Raw genomic sequence first — 19,451 nt, forward strand, 5'->3', positions numbered from 1 at the left:
CCGGAGAACCTCTCACTTCATCAATCCATTCCACACCACCTCCAAAGTCACCTTCCTAAAATGGTTTGAGCTTGTCATCCCAAGCCAAGTCTCCAGTGGTCCCCTACGGCCCACAGAACACATCCCATCCTCCACCTGCTCCCCATGGGGTCTCAGCTCCTGCTATACACACCACACCCTAGAAAACCATCACACTGTTGTCTCCACCAGTAACATACCTCTCACTCCCAAATTTCACCCAAATGGCCCCTTCAGCCAAGGCTATGCCCATACTCCATTTCTGCTATTCAAAACTGCCCTCCCCTCCGAGTTCCTCTGCTTTGCTTCCCCTTGGCTTCCAGCACAAGCCTGAGCTGTAGCACAGCCCCACTGTTGTGCCCGGGAGCACCACCATCTTGTCCACACTGTACCTTCCGGGGCTGGGCCACCTGTGCTGTGAGCTGTCATCCCTGAGCCTAGCACTGTGTCTGGGACAGAGTCAGTTACTTTCTTCCTGCTCCTAAAACACTGTGAACTTATTTTCCAAAACAAAAATGAGGCCATGCCATTCCAAATGAGACCTGTCAACCAGGGATCTAAATTTAGTACTAGAAAACAGGATGTCCTGAAGAACTCAGGAATCAATGTCACCATAATGTTTTTATCATATTATACTTTATTTCTAAGTAAATATTTATAAGATAAGTTATTTATGTATCTTTCCCCACCTAGACAACATGCTCCCCGAGGGCAGAAACCATGCACTCAACCCTAGAGCACAGCTCCTTCCGTAACCGTACGCACTTACAGTCCCTAGTCACAACTCCTGTGGGGCAGGGAGCAGACGACTGAAAATTTTAGATCCTCTAGTTTCAAATTGGAATCTCCTGACAGCTTCTTTTAATGGTATATTTCAACAGGCATTAAATTAAATTCGTAAGTTGTACATGTGTTCTTAATTCCTGTAAATAACATGGTTCCTTTTCTCTTTTATCCAGATTTAAATTCCACAGCTTAAACAGTATCAGCTCCAGCATTTCCTAGGGAAGACAATGTGTAGGAAGAACTAATCGCTCTCAAATCTTCCTTCATGGAGTAAATGTAGGCTTTTTTACATAAACATCTCGTCAAAGGTATGATCATTAAAATGGCAAAGGTGTTTTTATTCCCAGATTATACACTTCACACAAGACTGAGAAAGCATTCACTGTCCTTAACAAAGAAGAGACTGATGACCAACAATCTGGATGGGAAACAAAGGACCTCAGAACCACTCTGACCTAACCCTTGAATAGTCCAACTAGGCAAAGATGGCAGTAACAAAGACTTTTAATGTCCCCAAATCCTCCCATAAAGACACACGGAGCAACTAGGATAGCAAAACCAAAATTCAGGTCACTGTCTGTAACAGAACTGAGTGACAAGGTGTTCCTAACAAACCCCCAAATACAAGTAAGCGGGGACACACCACTGACAGCTGCGAGATCATCACGATAAAAGCAGGTATGCAGCAGGAAGCAGAGAAGCAACGTGTCAACTCGAGAACAGCAGGTGAGACCAGGAAGTGAGCACAATCCCACAGAAGACAAATACAAGAGGTCTGCAGTCAAGTCTGGAAGGCCTAGAACATTCTGGGCCCCAATAACACTCAAAATTAATCATTCAAGGCTCCCTTCAGGTAAAGCACACTGAAAAGAAATGACTGGGAACAGACTACAAAATACACAGGACAGGGAAAACAGTGACAGAGGCAAATTAAAGTCTAACTAGATATGGGAGGGAAAAACAAAGCCAAGAGAGGTCCGAAAATGAGCTGCCATATTCATTAAAACTCCCTAAAAAACACAGAAAATAGAGCTCTAGAACACTGAAATTAGTAAAACTATTCAAATAAAGCCTCCCTACTAAATATTCAGGAAAAGTAATTCTACATAAAAATGAACAACAGAAGAAATACTGAGGTCTAATTCATGCAGATACAATATATTTTAAAAGAGAATAAGGCGTAAAATAACATCGCACAGAAGTGAAAGCACGCTAGAAAGATAAATCGCCAAAAGAGAGGAAAGTGATATGGAATATTTCAAAACAAGTTAAAATACATGAAGGAAATATTATACTGCTAATCATAAACCATCAAAAGAAAAGCCCCAAATGAAGTGACAGAACTCAGAAAAGATTAAAAACAAAAGAAAAAGAATTCTGGAAATGAAAACTAGAAGGAATCCAAGAGCAAGTAAACACAATAAATGATGCCTTCAGAAAAACAATGAGAAAAGGAGAAAAATTTTAAGAGTAAAGAAAAGAGTTGAAGAAAAAGTAGCGTAGTGACACAGAAGATCCAACCCATGCGTAACAAGGTGACCCTAAGGAAGAAAACCGAAGCCGCACGCACGCGGCATGGTGCACTGCACTGGGCAAGAGTTGGGACGGACAGCCGGCTCTCCTGTGCCTTTGGTGGGAGGCTAACCCTGAAGAGCGACAAGCAGTACGGCTATCAAAACACTTCTGGCCACAGCCCTGATCATACCTTTTCCCGCTCAAGAATCTTTCCACCACACATACTCAAAGATTTGTGTTAAAAAAAAAAAAAAACAACCCTAAGACAATGTTTTTAGCAGCAAAAGAATGGATGCAACCTAAATGTGTGTCAACAACAAAAAAGTATGGCACTGCCAAACACTGAAATTTCAAACAACTGTCAAAGGAAGCAAATATCTCTAAGGACAACTCCCAAGATGCAGTGCTACAGAATAATAAATGGGGCAAAATGTGCACAACACGCTTATTTAAAGAAATATGCTAGGTGTGCACAGAATATCCCTGGAATACTAAGGGTAAAGAAAATTATTTTTCACTTTTTACCTTGTTATACTTTTTTTATCAAGTGCATTTATCACCTTTCCAAAAATGAAAAACACTTTTAAGATGATCAGAAAACTAAATATTTAGGCATAAGAATTTAGGTATAAACTGTGGGGAAAATTCTCAGTTCCAACCTCAGTTATATCCAGTAATATTCTCTGAACCTGGTGCCTGTGCTGAACACTGGGAATTTCTTCAACCTTCATCCTCAGCAACCGCTCCAGGAGAACCTGTCAGGATAAGGAAATAGGGTGTCGTACTAAATCTGTGCCCCCTGAAGATGACCTCCAAGTACAGATTAACTGGTGCTCAGTTTGAAGATCAAAGCTACTCATGCCATAAACTCAGTCTTCTTTTTTCCAAATTAAAAACCAAAGTATAAAAGATTACTAAAGGGACACACTGAACTTTAATGAAGGCGGCAGTTTTCAGATAATACCACTCAACTGAGCTTTGACTTGACAGATATAAGACACTTTACAGTCACAGACTGCTTATGGACCCTTCCCCCGGAAAAGAGCACACAGACAAAATTCTGCCAAGTTTCACAGGCTTCAGCAACACCAGAGCAGGAGCTCTCATTTATAGGGCCATGCGGCCACCCGAGGAGGCTCCCCACCTCACCTTCTGCACACTGCGGCTACCTGACCAAGTTTAAGCTAATGTGACATGAGCTCAGACATGGTGCATGGCAGCCCCAGGACGCCTCATCAAAGGAAAGCTGGCACACAGCCGTTGCCCTCCTTCTTGTCCTCCTGCTGCTGGACTCCAGGGATGAGGCTGGGACAGCAGCTACGACCACAGAACAAGGAACATGAAAGATGTGGCCTGGGGTCCTCGTATCCATAGTGCCACTACATGCCCTAAACTTGCCTGCCCCAGACTTCCTCATAAGAAAAAAAAAAAAAAAGAATCAACAACCTGCTTTAAAACAACGTATTTTGCAGTGTCACATGCAGCCAAGCTTAACCTAAGTGATATACCGTGGATATATTAAGCCCATTCATGATGACCCTGGATCTACAGCTTCCAGGTTAAACACCTGTGTTGCACACAGGTCTAGTGGAAAGTTTTCAAGGGCACAATTCAAGCCTTCTCCTGGTTTCTAAAAGCTCTGCAAGTGACTTAATACTCTAAACTCACCATTAAATCCTGAATCCTAACCTCTTCCAAATGAGCCCACCATACGTTATCCAAGTTGTTTACTCAAAATGATTCTGTGGCCAGGATAAAGAGTCATTTAAAATTCTGCTAACAGTGAAGATTTGAATAGAAAAAACTAGGGCAACAAGCCCAAGAAAACTGGAACAGAACAATACATGCGGTTGCCATTTTGGCAAATTAAATTTGCCATTTCTCAGAAGTCATGGACAGTCCAGTCTTAATATAACACAACAACTGGGCTGTGATGAATGTTCAATAATGTCTTTAATTGCAATGACTAGCTAGAACTCTACTTTAACACAACATATTCTGGAATCTGTCACATGCAGCCACCCCAAAGCCCCATTCAGGGTCTCCCTGGACCCAGAGCCTTCAAGTTAAATACTTGTCTCTCATAAAAGTCTAGTGGAAAGTTTCCAAGGGCTTCAAGCTTCTTCCTGGTTTCTAAAAGCTCTGCAAGTGGCTTAAGAAAATACTCTGAACCCACCCTAAAATCCTGAATCCTAACCTCTCGAGTGGCTGAGGAGAACACCGTCTTGGGTACACATGAAAAAGGAGCCCACCGACCAAATCAACAACTGAAGTGCTCGATCTTAGGAGGTGGTACATGATGGCACATCCCACGGTGAACACTGCAGACATCGATGTGAGCGACACTGGTCTGATCACATTTACCACAAAGGAAAGGTCTCCAGAGTATAATACTAACAGAAAGGAGTATAAAAGGAAAATTGCAAGACAGTATGTATATGACCCCTATTCTGTTTTCTGAAAGTCGCATGTGTACGCAGTCACATGTCCACATATCTCAATGCACACCAGATGGTCTGAAATGAGATACTGAACTTAAGGTTACCCATGAGGGAGGGATTACAAACAGTATGAGGTGACCTTCATTCTTGATCCTTCTGGATTGTTGAGTTTTCTATACGCCCATATTTGTATATCACCTGTGAAATTGGTTTTCTAATACAAAGCAATACATATATAGCTCACAACTCTCGTGTGCATCTATCACACACAGCCATGCCCGCGGGCACAAAACAGCCCTTCCCTGCTCTGTGAGTACTTCCGTTCTCCTGGACCACTGTGTCATACTTTCTCCTCTCCCTCCCAAATCCCAGCTCCTCCTTCCCTCAGTGAGCTGGCAACCTTGCTTTCTCTTCCCCACCACTTCCCTGGAATTTGGCTTCCCTGACTGTGGCTCGTATGGGCACCACCTGGCCTTCCTCTTGTCCACAAGCATGCCCTCCCCTCTTCACAGCTGGGGGCCCTCGCACTTCGACAGTTCTCTGAGTCCCTCACAATCGGCCTCCCAGGTTATTCCCAATAGCCACTGCACTGCTATTTCCCCACCTCCCTCTCCTCCCTCTCCATTCCCCTGCTCTCCTTCAGAGCAGAATTCCCCAGAGTCGCCTGTACATGCTTGTCTCCATTTCTTCCCCTCACATTCTCTCTAGAGCCAGCCTGATCAGACTCTGGCTTTTCCACCCACCAAACTGCCCCCACCCAACCTGTCCTCCCCACGGCAGCACATGCCCAGGGCTTACTCCCACCTCCTCCACAGCCGGTCTCCCTCCCTCACCTTCCAGGCCTGGCTGCACTCTGCTGGCCTGGCCTTGCAGAGGTTCTTTGAAGGTTTGCATCATCTCCCTGACACGGAGGGCCCAGGGCCTGGTGCTGGACCTCTTCTCAATCATCTTGACATACTGTCTATGTGCTGGTGGTGCAGATTCACCTTCAACTCAGACCTCACATGTGAACTCCAAATCCACGAAGCAAACAGGCTGCTGGACAGCTCCCCTGGGGGTCTGGTCCCGACTGTAACATGCCAAACTGAACTCAATACCCACTCCCACAACCAACCTGCTCCTCCCACACTTTCCATCCCAATTTATGGCACCAGTTGCTTAGAACAAAAACCTTCAGTCCTTGGTTTTTCTCTCATGTCCTATCTGTGGGCAAATTCTCTCACGACAGGCACTCTACACACATCTGAAGCCATGCACTGGCCTTCACAGGGGCCTCTCTGCTCTGCCTTTACCCCATCATTGTTCCCAATATCTGGTAAAAAAAAAAAAAAAAAGCTCTCTGGATCCTGTCGTAACTCATGTCAGACTGTCTCTCATCTGTTCAGAGCCCACCGAAGGCATCCCACTTACTCAGGACATTAACAGCGAAAACGCAACAAGCTGCTCACCAGCTGTCAGCAATAGACGTAGCTGTTGCTCATCAGCTGAAGTGTAGCACTGCAAATTCATTGTTAAGGTTTACAGAAAAGTTAACCTTGGACACCTATACTATAAAACCACAATGCCACTAAAACAGGAATAAAAGAAAGGCTCCTGTAATTGAGCAATCAATTTAGCTTCAGCAGTAAAGGCTAAAAAGGAAAACACTGTAGACTATCAGCTCTCATGACAAGACAAGGGCAGCAAGAGAAAAAATAACCAAACAAAGCCTCCCTGTATGGACTCTGGAACAGTCTCAGTCACTGTGGGAATGACATCACGTGGGTCATCTCACTAGGGATATCTCAACATATGGGATTTTTTTTCCCATCAGTTTTTTAGAACAGTTGTCACAGAGTTGTTTCTTACACCAGTCCGTGCCACGGAATCTGTTTTGGACCAGGTGATTTCCGCAAGAGGCAGAACAAGGCAGCCAGGTGTATAACCTCCCAGGGCAGTGACCTATTCTATTAGAATTATTTACCAGCCACCACATGCATGCAGAACGACTCAAGAGATGCAGTCCACAAGCCTGGGTAAAAAGCTTGGCATACCCTTTATATATCATTTTTATTATTATTGATTTGAGAGACAGAGAAAGGGAGATAGGAAAAAAACAACACGATTTGTTGTTCCACTTATTTACGCATGCATTGGTTGATCCTTGTATGTGCCCTGACCATGGGCTGAACCCGCAATCTTGGCATATCAAGATGAGGCTCTAACCAACTGAGCTATCTGGCCAGGGCTACCCCTTACATATCTTGGAGGGGCCTTGGAAGTCACCTACTGCTATCCTAACTTCCTTTTATAGGTGACACAAATATTACTCTGAGGGTTAGATGTAGCCATGAACAAGTACAAGAGGGAGATGATCCTAAATACAATTCTTACAATTAGAAAATTAGAAATACAATTCTAATTGAGTGCAATTACACAGAAAAGATGCATGGAACAGGACAGGAGTGATGAGGAAGGACCACTGTCACCAAAGTCCCACAGCAGGATCTGCCTCCCTGGATTCTTAAAATTAATGAGGCCCCAAAACCTTGTGCTTATATGGGAGTACATGGTATTGTGGACTTGACATTTACTCCCCTACCACACCCACCCCCGAATGTCAAGTCCACGATGCCATAAAAATTGCAACAGTAATTTCCATTCCCACTTAAGAAAGTGGCTAATTAGTACCTAGTTAAAAAGCTAAATCTCTATCTAGAAACAGGGAAACCTCCAAAAAACTAAAGATCATTCTGTTTAGTCAAATCCTTTTGAATATAAGTATAGTAATAAATTAATTAAAAACCAGTATGGAGTAAGCAAAGAAACCAATTTTTATTAAACTGAGATAGGGAGAAAAGACTCAGCTTACTTATCTTTCTCCCAAACTCAGTGTGGACTGGTAGGGGGGTATACAAACAATGAAATGGGAAAAAGAAATATGACTAAATAACTGGCCAGGTACTAGATAAACTAGGGAACTGGCATAAAGCAAGAAACACTTCTTCCTCCGGTTTCCACTTAGGAAAATTCAGGCCACACTGTTTCTTCTTTAAGACCACAGGTGGCAAACACAAGGCCCATGGGCCGAATCCGGCCCTCCACCTTGTTTCTTCCCGGCTGCAGCGCAGAGCTCTCATTTAACTGCTAAGGAGTGGTTACATCTATACAGCCCTAAAATTACATTCGGCCTTTGACGGTGACTGCGAGGCTGATGTGGCCCCCGGTGAAAGTGAGTTTGACACCCCTGTTTAAGACAGTCCTCCTACCCCCCACAAAAATGTGTAAGTTTAAAATCAGGAAAAGAAAGTCAAATTAGCCTCAGAGGACTGGTTCTTTCTCCTTAACAATTAATATATTTGATTAAATTTGCCACTTTTATTCATGCTTTCCAAACTATATAAACCTCCTCAAATATAAACCACAAAAAAAAAAATGCAGGAAAGAGAAGCCAGACGTAAGCTGATCCCACAGCACCCACTGTCCTAATCCACAGACACACTTGTCTGAGGACCCCCTTTACCTTCTTAAAATTAGATAGGCCCCAAAACCTTGTGCTTGAATGGGTATATCTACCAATAGTAATCACATTTGAAATTAGAACAGAAAATGTTTGAATATTTCTTTATTCATTTAAAAATTATAAAAACCAACATAGGACATATTAATATACAAAACATTTTTTATGAAAAATAACTGTAGTTTCCAAAACAACAAAAGCAGCAAAATCTTAACAAGAAGAGGGATATAATTCAGCATTTTTACAAGCCTCTTTAATGACAGACTTAATGGGAAACAACTGGATTCTCTTATCTGCGTCGGCTTTCAATCTGTTGCAATAGATTGTTCTGGTTGGTGCATATGAAGAAATCCCAACCTTACACAGAGGTGCTGCTGGGGAAGGGAAAAGTATGTACTGTAATGGCCTTCGGGCAATTGCAGGTACTCTTTAATACAACACCAAAACTCAACAAGTGTCTAATTTTTCCCTAAAGGCCTGTGCAACGTGTAAAACCGTATCAGTGAACTTTGTACTTTGTGACTTTAAAATCCATTGGTCTGTTGTGCCCTTTAAATGGACCTTCATACAGGTGTGATTTTGTAACATTATGCATTTGTCATCTGGAAAATATTGATTCATGAGATATGCAGATCTTCCAAATGTTGTTTACTGTATATTATCAAAAGCATCACATTCGTTAACAGGAGCCCTGATCTCATCGGAAAGTCATTAAGTATTAGGAAGCTGTCAGGTTCAGAGCAGGAGATACAAGCTTTCTGAAATTCCAATTTCACTTGAAAGCTCAAATTTTATCACTGGCAATAGTGTTAGTACTTTCCTTGAAGTGGCAAGCTAATTTTGTTCATTTAGTAGGAAATTTTGGTCAAACTAGTCAATTATTCTTTTCTGGCAGTCCATGGAAAAAAAGTGGCTAGTTCAGCTAGCAACTCAAATAATTGCAGGAGGGCTTGTCCGCGAGGGAATCCTTTCAGTCCGAATCGCAGCACAAGTGCTTCCCACATATATTCTGTCTTTCACAAAGAATATTTAAAAGAGGTGTACTCAAGTTGAGATTTAATAAAATGAACAATGTTCCCTGCTTCATCAAGGGCATTCTTAAGTGAAAAAGGTTTTTTTTACAATTGCACGGCAGTAAATAATTCAATGGTACAACTGCAGTTTGAGGCCTCCACTTCAATTATGCAAAAGCAGCAGCAACTTTACCACCACTGACCTTGCACCATCAGTGCAAATGTCAACATGCAAAAAAGGCAATGACCCCTTACAATCATTATGGACACTGGTTTGACCTCACAGACCCCCAGGAAGGTCTCAAGGACACCCCTGGGGTTCTGTGGACCACACTTGGACACCCACTGCTTTCAGGTACATCTCTAGAAAAAAAACATAAAGACCACATATGCATTAATGTGAATTACAGATAAATTCTGCTATAAAATATAAACCATAAATGCATTTAAAAGTAACTTTTACTTGGTTTACCAACTATCAAAGATAAATGTAAATATACTGCAGAAGCCTGAATATATCTTGCAACAAAAATTTTGGTTTTTAGATACATAACACCCATATTTTAATTCTTTTCTTACAGTTACTAAATTACTTACATTGTGAAGTATTTATTTTGATCAAATAAAATATGACATCTGCCAAAGATGAATAAGTTTAATAATGTACAATTGATTATAGGCTATAACACCTTAACCTTATTTCTTAGTTCCAGGAGAAACTTGAATGAGTCTCTATGAACTCATTTACACAATTAATATGAAGTGATCTTATTGCATTCATTCATACATTATTCAAAAAGTAATCACTGGGCACATACTGTACATACATACACCTAAACATATGCTACAAACATATAACCTCACCCCTAAGATGTGGACTAATGATGTAATAAGTCAAAGAAGTGACACTTGGGACCTACTGCTTAGTCAAGGCTAAAAACAGTGCTAGGGGAACACAGACTGAGACAGCTACTCCAGCCCCGGAAGATCAAGGAAGGCTACTGAGAACTGAGAGAGTCAGGAGGGGACAGGGCAGCAGCGGAGGGCGGGCGGGGGGCAGAGGTGCAGGTGTGCTGGCCAGGACTCGTGAAAAGTCCACAACACAAGACAAATTAGCAGAGCTCTAATCTCGATGAACCGAGACTAAGACCTGCCATGTGTGGTGAGGTCCTAGGGATAGAGTGGGATTCAGCCATAGAAAAAAATTCAGGGGAAATTTAAATATGGACAGTATCTTAAGTGACAGTGAAATTGTTGTTCATTTTTTAGTTGTAATTATGAAAAGAATGTCCTTGCTCTCAGACATGAGCACTCAAACATTTAGGGGTGATCAAAGTTGATCTCTGCAACTTACTTTCAAATGCAGGGGAAAAACACACAAGGCAACATGCCAAACATCAACCCCTCGTGAATCTGGATGAAGGATATGCACCTGTATATTTGCTGCACTCTTCTAGCGACTTTTCTCCAGATTCAAGTTAGGAGGCGGTGGTACAAAATCACTGATCTGGTGGAACACGCTCATGCTAGGTCAAGAGCTCCGTGTTGGCAAACACTGCCCCATGCCATGGTGTACTGCCCACACCATGGTGATGCATGCTGTCAACGGGGAAAACTGGGTGTGGGATACATAAGAACAATCCGTACTATCTCTCATAGCTGTAAATCTCATTTATTCCAAAAGAAAACGTTTTAGAATAGGCAAATTTTTAGAAAAAACAAAAATAATAAAACTCCAGTCTACCTTACCTGCCACCAGCTACCAGCATCACATCTCTCCTGCACCGAACTGCTAGAGCACGTTCTGGAGCCCATCCCCAACACTGTCTCTTCCCCCTGCCTTCTGGATCCCAAACTAAAAATCTGGTTTCCAAACCCACTGTCACTGGAACTTTTCTCCAAGGAACCAGACGAGAGTCCTGTAAACAATGCCTGACTGCATCTTGGCACCGGGATTTCTTTTTCTTCTTCACTCAGACCATCCATCCAGATCTCCCTCCCTCTCCTGAGGCCTTGCTCCAAGGTCCACCTGAGACCTCTACCCTCCTCTGAAAGCTCTGTCCCTTGCAGAGCAGGTACATCTACCTGGCTGCTCCATGTCAGGTGGGTCACTCCAGCTACAATGCTTTGACTAACCAATAAGGCCCCTTCAGGGCTTCCAAGAAACAGAGGAGCACAATGGAAAGCACTATCTCCCAGGGGGTGCTGGCAGGCACCCACTTTGATTATGGGATTCACACCCATCTCTTCCAAATGTCTGTCTGCTGCCTTAAACTCTCACCAATGCTTTCCCTAGTCCAGTATTTCAAACCACCCTATACTCATTAAACAACAAACAATAAAATGCTCCAACATTTCTAAATTTGAAGTATTCTCATGTCCCTATTAGCTCTTTTTCCCCAAGAAGATTGCTCAAGGAGATGCCACTATATCCCAAATCCTCCGAGAAAGAACCCTGCAGACTCCTTTTTTGGTTAACTCTGCTCTGTTCCCCTGAAGTATCCAACCATCACTAGCCTTTATGGTTTCTTCATGCTTACAGCTTCCAACCTGACTCCCTCTTCCTCTCTCCCACTGAACCTGGTCTGCTGAGTGCCTCATCATCCATGAACTGGACTCTTCTCCAGTCCCTCTGATGTGTAGGTGTCATCTTTCTGGGACACACTCTAAAGTTGAGTCCACGGATCTGGCAGCCTGAGTGTCCCTTTGTCTCTCCCAAAGCCACAAAGGGCTGAGGCAGGAAGCCAAGGCCCTCTCATCCATCCTCTAAGTTTCAGAGTGAATTTTCCAAAGACAGCTCATCCTCCCAGAGCCCAGCTCAGCACGTTCATGGCCCTCCTCTACCGAGCATCTAAACTAATCCATCCAGGTTTCAAGCCTTTCCCAGTCTGGCTCCCTCATCTGTCTGTATATAATCCTACTCACTCACTCGACAAATGCATTCTAAGGCAATGGTGGGCAAACTATGGCCCCAAGGGCCAAAACTATGATTCCACCTGTTTTTGTACAGCCCATGAGTCAAATCAAGAGCAATATTTCAAAATGTAAAATTACATGGAACTCAAATTTCAGTGTCCACAAATCAAGTTTTATGGGAACGCAGCCACATCTGCATGCCATCTATGGCGCTTTGGGGCTGTAATGGCTCCCCGGTGGCTCGAAGTCTCACTTGAAGGTAAAAACAAGTACTTTGTGCCTGGGATCACCACTGTCATGAGCACCATGATGGGCGCATGGGAGCCATCTGCAAATACTTGTTCAGGGAATAAAGTAAAGACCCTCAGGCTCAAATGGTCAGACAGGTACAGATAATCATGAAACGTGTGCTTTGAGTCCCTGACAGCTCTTGCAATCCTTCAGCTGCAAGGACAGCAGAAATCTTGGTTCCAATCATCTTATTTTAAAAAGTCAAAAGAAAGCAGTAAATACTGTATTTGGAGACCACAGTTGATGCTCTCTCCTACTATCACTGCACTTGTATTTCTACAGTTAAAATGAAAAACATTCAGAGATGTGAAATGAATTAGGTGACGTAGGTTGATTTTTGTACCTCCATAGAAGAAAGTTACGTTTCAGAAAGACATTATATTGATTTTGATTATTATATACTTAAAGCCAACTATAGTTCACTTTATGCTCAGATACTAAATTAGAGGTAAAATTTTAAAGTCATTTTCCCATGATAACATGTTCATATAAAAAATATTGGCCCTTAGGTAATAAAAACTCATACTCAACATTGCAAATTATCTAAAATGATCTAATTTAAAATTCTAAAAAAATTGTCACTAACAAATAATACACGGAAATGACAACACTGTACAGTGATCACAATTCACAATACAAAGTACACGACAAAAGTCACCCCCCTGGAGACAAGAGGAGGGCGTCTGAAACCTAGTGACTGTTGAGAGCAGCCGCCGGGCCTGGGCTCGGGGCCCCCCACCCCCAGCGTGTAGGCCTGCATGTGACACTGGCAGGTTCCTCAGTGGCAGCACCAAGTCACGGTGCTTCTTGCACTTACAAGCGCACTTCACAGCCACGGCCAAGCTTTTAATCAGCAACTTATACTAATTTAAAACACCTCTAAGCTCCTGTCAAATTCTAAATTTCTAAGATTCTGTGATGTAAATTTATCAGACAAAACTCAGACTATATGGAAACTTCTGTCAATTAAATCAGCAGCATTTGAGGCTGACAAGCATAAAAAGATACAGGACTTGGCACGTAAAGTTGATGATAATACATAACAATAATTACAGGAGCTACCATTTATTGAATCCTAAGCACTACATTAAACACGATCTCATTTAATCTTCACAGCCTTTGATGGAGGTGTGTCCCTATTTTATAGAGATAGGCCCATCCCTAACCGCTCCCCTTTATCTGAAACATACATCATGCATATTTATGAGGAGAGCAGAGAGCGGTGTAGGAGTGGCGGTGGGGTGGAAAGGAGTAGAGAATGCTCCCACGGTGACTCATTTTGTGTCTAGTTAACTAAGCTCAGAAGTTAGCCATCACCACATGTTCTCCTGCCCTTCTCTGGAGTTTGGGCTGGTGCATCCATCTGTCTCTCAGATCCCTCCAGAAATGAGAATCCTTTTATCGCCCATCCACTCCTGCCGCTCATTGCCTCATACTACTAGGCTTGGGAGCAGGGTGGTCAGCAGCCCAGGGGTAATCTCCTCCTAATCTCCTCTGTCCACCTCACAATTTTACAGAAACCAAACAAAACAACTAGCACGTGCCAAAATGTTAAGGGGGATTATAATCCTAACTAGCTACACAAAACAAAAGAAAATTAACTCCCAACTTGAAGTCATTAGAACAAGTAACAAACAAAAAAAAGTAACAGCAGCAAGTGGCAGATGCAGAAATCATTCCAAAGGTTTCTCACCCACACAACAGATGTCAGGCAAGTGCAACCCCTCAGAGGCAGAGTAGGCAACCAAGCAAAATTAGTTAATGTGATCTAGGACAGAAAATCGACAGAAGTGTAGGGAGGCCCATAAAGATTATGCGGTGGACACTGGCTGACCCACGCAAGGCCCTGGCAGACATGTTCACACAGTATCATCACGAGAGCCAAATGTTCTTGGGAAAAAATATATTCATCAAAGTTCATAAAGGAGTCCCCTCTTCTTTCGCTATAAAGGACATTACTGGGATAATTAGTAAAATCTGATTTAGATCTGTTGCTTAGATAATAGAGCTACATCATTGATAAATTCCTAATTTTGATAACTGTACTGTGGTTATATAAAAGAACATTCTCGTTTTTAAGAAAGAGACACTTAGTCCTGGCTGGTGTGACTCAGTTGGTTAGAGTATCACCCTGTAATCAAAAGGCTGCAGGTTCAATTCCCAGTCAGGACACACACTTAGGTTGCAGGTTTGATCCCCAGTCCAAGTGCAGACACAATCCCTGGTCTGGGCATATATGGGAGGCAACCAACTGATGCTTCTCTCTTGCATCAATGTTTTTCTCTCTCCCTTCCTCTAAAAGCAATTTTAAAAAATGTCCTCAGGTGCCGATAAAAAAAAATTGGACACAAATGTATTTTAAAGATAAAGAGATGCATTTTAACTGTTCAGAAAAAAATACATATGCACACATAACTGTAGAGAGGAGGAACAAGGATAAAGCAAATAGAAAACACTAACATCTCAGAATCTAGACGACTATACTGTAATTCTTTGTAATATTCTTGCAACTTCTGAGCCTGAAAGAAACCCAATTCCTATAAAGAGATGTTGAAACTTTTTCTAAAAAAAAAGGCAAGATGGATAAAAGCATTTTCATTTGACCATAACTTTGCCAGTGCTAATTATACTTCTGAGAAGCTGCTACTGACATTTTCTTTCCAAGATTTTCTCGAAATAAACTATGCTTCTGACCTCCACTCTCAGTGACTTCACCAGACAGATGAGATGGTTCAGTGGACTCCTCCAGACTGCCCGAAGCTCTCCAGGTCAGCGGCGAAGAGCGTGGACGACAGAGGAGACTCGGAGAGTAACCCCCTACAGGACAGCACTCTGCTTGGCACCAGCTGAAATGTGCCTCATTGTCATCTTACTGTTACTGAACTCCCCACCGTGACTCCTTTCTCCAACTTGCATTGGTATTTTTAGTCTAGAGCTTAGGGACCCAAAAACTACAACCTGAGAGCCAAATCTGGCCAAGTGTCAGTTTTTGTAGGTAAGTTTTATTGAAAAACACCATGCCCATGCAGGCTTCCACCCTCCAAGGGCAGAGTTAAGCTGCTGTGACAGAGACCTCCATCCCTCAAAGCCAAAATATTTATCTGGCACTTCACAAAAAAGGTTGTTGACTTCTGCCCTAGTGTCCAATGATGTCAGCAGCATCAAAGAATCTTGAGACTGAGGGATAAACAAATTAGAGACTATTATTGAAGAACAGTAATCTTGACCTCCTGAGAGGTGCCTCTGCTTTTACAGGATTTACCTCCAGATTTGGGTTGGCTTTTCCTGCTCCGCTTCCTGTTAACCATAAAAAGCAATTTCTGATTCAGAGCATAGGGGATTCACAGACATCCCAATGAGGCACAGCAGGCTTATTGAGCTCTTGAATGATCCCAGGAGAACCCACGAAGCAAGTTGAACTGGATTTTTTTTATTAACAACGACACACGGAGGAAACCCCAAGCAGTGTGTATTTGCTTTCATCTTACTGTACGTCCCTGAGCTTCCTTTCTCCTCCCTAACATATGACTGCATTTTATACAATTTCAAATTACACAAATTTAAATCACACAAATTTAAAATAATACATATTAAGCCCTCATTTTGCAAAAAAATAAGCAAAATTAGTTGAATCCCAAAAATCTAAAAACATTTAATTTCAAGACCAGAAGACCAATTAATTGAAAGCTGTGTTTGCCCCTGACAGCTGCAACTTTTAAATGGTTAACAGGACATCCAGCCTTGTTGTCAGCTGGTCTAACCCAAGGGGAATGCGAGTTACTTGGCGTCTTCAGACAAGTGTCCTGGACGGAAAATGAAGCCTAACATTGCACTTTGCTCCCGAGGCCCATCCCTGGCTCCCACTGATGCGAATTCCCGGGAGGAAGGCTTGGCAGCAGAAGGTCCCAACCTGGCCATCCACCTAACAACGGAACTGCAGGGCTGCACTCCGTGGTGACAGGAAGAACTGCAGCCCGAGTCCTCCCCTGCTCGACTAGTAAGACTGGGATGACTGTGCTCGGGCCACACTCAGGGGACATCAGTTCACTCAAACGAGGAAGTGCCAGCAGCACACATACCATGTTTTCACTGCCAGTGTATCCACACCCACTTCTAGTTCAGAAAGGTTAGCCTCTGCTTTGATGGTTTTTCACATCAAGGAAAAAGGAAAAATCACAAGACCACAAGCAGCACCTTCTGAAGCACACAATGTAAATCTTTATTACTGAAAGGTTTGCCAGGGCAGAGCCCTTGCCCAGTCTGAGGCCACAGCCTGAACAGCTCAGTGCAGGCCCAGGTCTCCTGAACGCGCTCTGGAGGGAAGAGTCTCGCCTCCACGCCTACCTGAACCCTTCCGCCCACTTTCACTTTCAATGCATTATTCATGCTATTTAAAATGCTAATACAAAATAACTTAGGACAAAGTAATGGTAGTCAATTTCCACATTCAATTCCACTTATCAACTTTTTCAGGGACTTAACTAAAAAACTTGTCCTCCTCTCGTCACCCTCTATGGCCTTTTCTGACAGATTTTATTCTTCCATGATTGTACCTTGTAAGCAGTCCAACCTTGTGGCTTATCTGTCTGGGGCACCGAGTCACTCACACCACCAGGCCCCCTCAACCAATGTGAGGCTCCTTAAGGGGACAAGGCAAACCTCACTGTCTCCCCACCATGGAGGAAGAGGGTCAAAAACACTTAAATCGGTAAATGTGAAAGATACAGCAAATTGAAAATAGAGACCAATTCATGTGATTTGAGGCAAACTATCTATCTGCTTGTGGCTTAAGAAGTTAATGAATGGTTCCACCATATTTTAACTCAAGATCATCCACAGGTTTCAAGCAATGGGAGGCTCCCAGTGCTGACATCAAGCTCTACTTCTTCTTAGAGACTTACTTTGAGGCACTATGCTGCAGATGCCCAACCTCAGCAGGGCACTAGGGGGTTAAGTAGAGGTCAAGGGCAATTCCTCCTTGAGGAATGCTTCTTGCCTTCTATGACTAAGGACACCCTGTCTTCCAAGAGGACAGGCTGAGCACAGCCCTGGACAGCGGACAGACAGAGCCAAAGGCAAGGCAGAGGGCATGAAACGGGATGAGAACTGGAAGCTCTCATTTTTAAGCAGTTTCACAACCTGCACAAGACAAAAGTGGGAAACCCAAGAGTTAAGTGTTCTGTAAACTATCTGCTTGGGGGGATGAATAGTAATGGAAAAATACAATAAAAAAACACAACTATTTGGGAAGGCAGAGATGACTGCTAAGATTCTCCTCTTCTGTGATGTGCTGAATGAGCTCCAGGTACTGGCCATGAACAAGAAAACAAGTATAGCGCTTTAAGAGCAAATTGCAACCATATGGCCCCACTCAAGATTTGCTTTCAAAGTCTCTAAAACTCCTCACATCCCCCAAAACTGAGCATTTCAGAATGATCAGAGCACTTCTGACGAACAATTCATTATGTGATTTGTTTTTATTACTACCATGTATATGAAGTCATAGAACACAGGAACAATCTTTATTTACCTCTAGTATAGTGGGGACTTTTAAAGCTTTTATCTGAGACACTGTCATTGAGACCCTTAATATGGATTTTCCCCCAGAAGTCTTTTCTTCAAAATGAGAAAACGTTTAATGTTTCCAAATTTAAGTAGTTATTAAAGTGGTTAAGTTACAGGGCATTTTACAGTCAGTCTTGCTCTGTCATGTAACATATTTAATTGTATAGCTAATGTTTTCAGGATACATACAGTATAGATCAGGGGTGTCAAACTCATTTTCACCAGGGGCCACATCAGCCTCGCAGTTGCCTTCAAAGGGCCAAATATAATTTTAGGACTGTAGAAATGTAACTACTCCTTAATGAGGGGCAAGGAGCTCAGCGCTGCCACCGAGTAGAAACAAGGTGCCCGGCCAGATAAAACAAGATGGAGGGCCGGATTCAGCCCACCGGCCTTGTGTTTGCCACCTGTGATATAGATGAAGATCATAAGGAAAAATTAAGGCTAATAAGCTATAACAGGTGTTATCAATAAACCATTAGTATAAACTCATCTAGAACCTGTGCCTAACACACCTATTTTACCAGCCCACAAAACAAGGTTTGTGGTTCATTATCTCTTATTTCCTTGGTGACAATCTAGCACAGGAAGTATTTCTTCAGCATCAAAGTGAATATACAACACCTGGCAATCTTCTTAAATGCAAATTCTGAGTCTGTCTTTCAAGATTGGACACTTCTATTCATGGCCACGTTCCATCTAGAGAATAACTAGAAATGACCTAAATGACCAACAATAAAAGAACAGCTAAACAAGTAATGATCCATCCACTCAAAGAAATATTATATATCCATTACAGCTTATCATGAGAACTACAGAAACAGGGAAAATAACAATGTCATATTTTTTAAGTGAAAGTCACTGAAAGTTATGTACGTATGTAGTCAAATCATATTATAAAAGTGTCTTTTAAAGATAAAAAATTGGAAAAGTATTCTCAGATGTACAACATTAATGTGATAGGATTAGAGGGTTTTTTTTTCAGAATTTTATTTTATGTTGATATGCTGCTTTACAACAATAAAAGAAAATATTTGGGGAAAGTGTAAGTTTTTAAGAAAAAGAACTATTTGCTTTATCCTGAAAATCAATCTGGAAAAAAGCATATGCACTTAAAAAACAGCTGATCAGCCCTGGCTGGTGTAGCTCAGTGGATTAAGCATGGGCCTGCAAACCAAAGTGTTTCCGGTTCGAATCCCAGTCAAGGCACATGCCTGGGTTTCGGGCCAGGTCCCCAGTAGGGGGCACATGAGAGGTAACCACACATTGATGTTTCACTCCCCCTCTTTCTCCCTCCCTTGCCCTCTCTCTAAAAATAAATAAAATCTTAAAAACAAAACAAAAGAGCAGATCAGAAAAAGATCCCCAGACTACTATTTGGTAAGGGGTAATACCACAAGAAATGAG

The 19,451-nt window shown here is 42.4% G+C and overlaps 1 protein-coding gene across 8 annotated transcripts in view; it reads right to left on the reverse strand.

Annotated features, from left to right (window-relative positions):
- The window catches only part of LOC123806078 (BTG3 associated nuclear protein), a 139,753-nt gene that overhangs the window by 114,129 nt on the left and 6,173 nt on the right, over positions 1 to 19,451 (reverse strand). The window contains exon 1 of one of the 8 annotated variants that reach the window (XM_045819083.1): positions 16,390 to 16,405. The exons of 5 other annotated variants lie outside the window; for them this stretch is intronic. The gene's annotated coding sequence lies outside the window, so the exon portion shown is untranslated. Of the gene's footprint in view, positions 1 to 410; positions 431 to 5,593; positions 5,610 to 16,389; positions 16,406 to 19,451 lie in introns of those variants that run through there. 2 more of the 8 variants (XM_045819081.1, XM_045819080.1) reach the window with 2 other exon arrangements.

This window comes from Phyllostomus hastatus, unplaced genomic scaffold, assembly GCF_019186645.2.
Source record: "Phyllostomus hastatus isolate PE091 unplaced genomic scaffold, TTU_PhHast_1.1 phas_scaffold_345, whole genome shotgun sequence".
In the NCBI taxonomy this organism is placed as follows: Eukaryota; Metazoa; Chordata; class Mammalia; order Chiroptera; family Phyllostomidae; genus Phyllostomus; species Phyllostomus hastatus.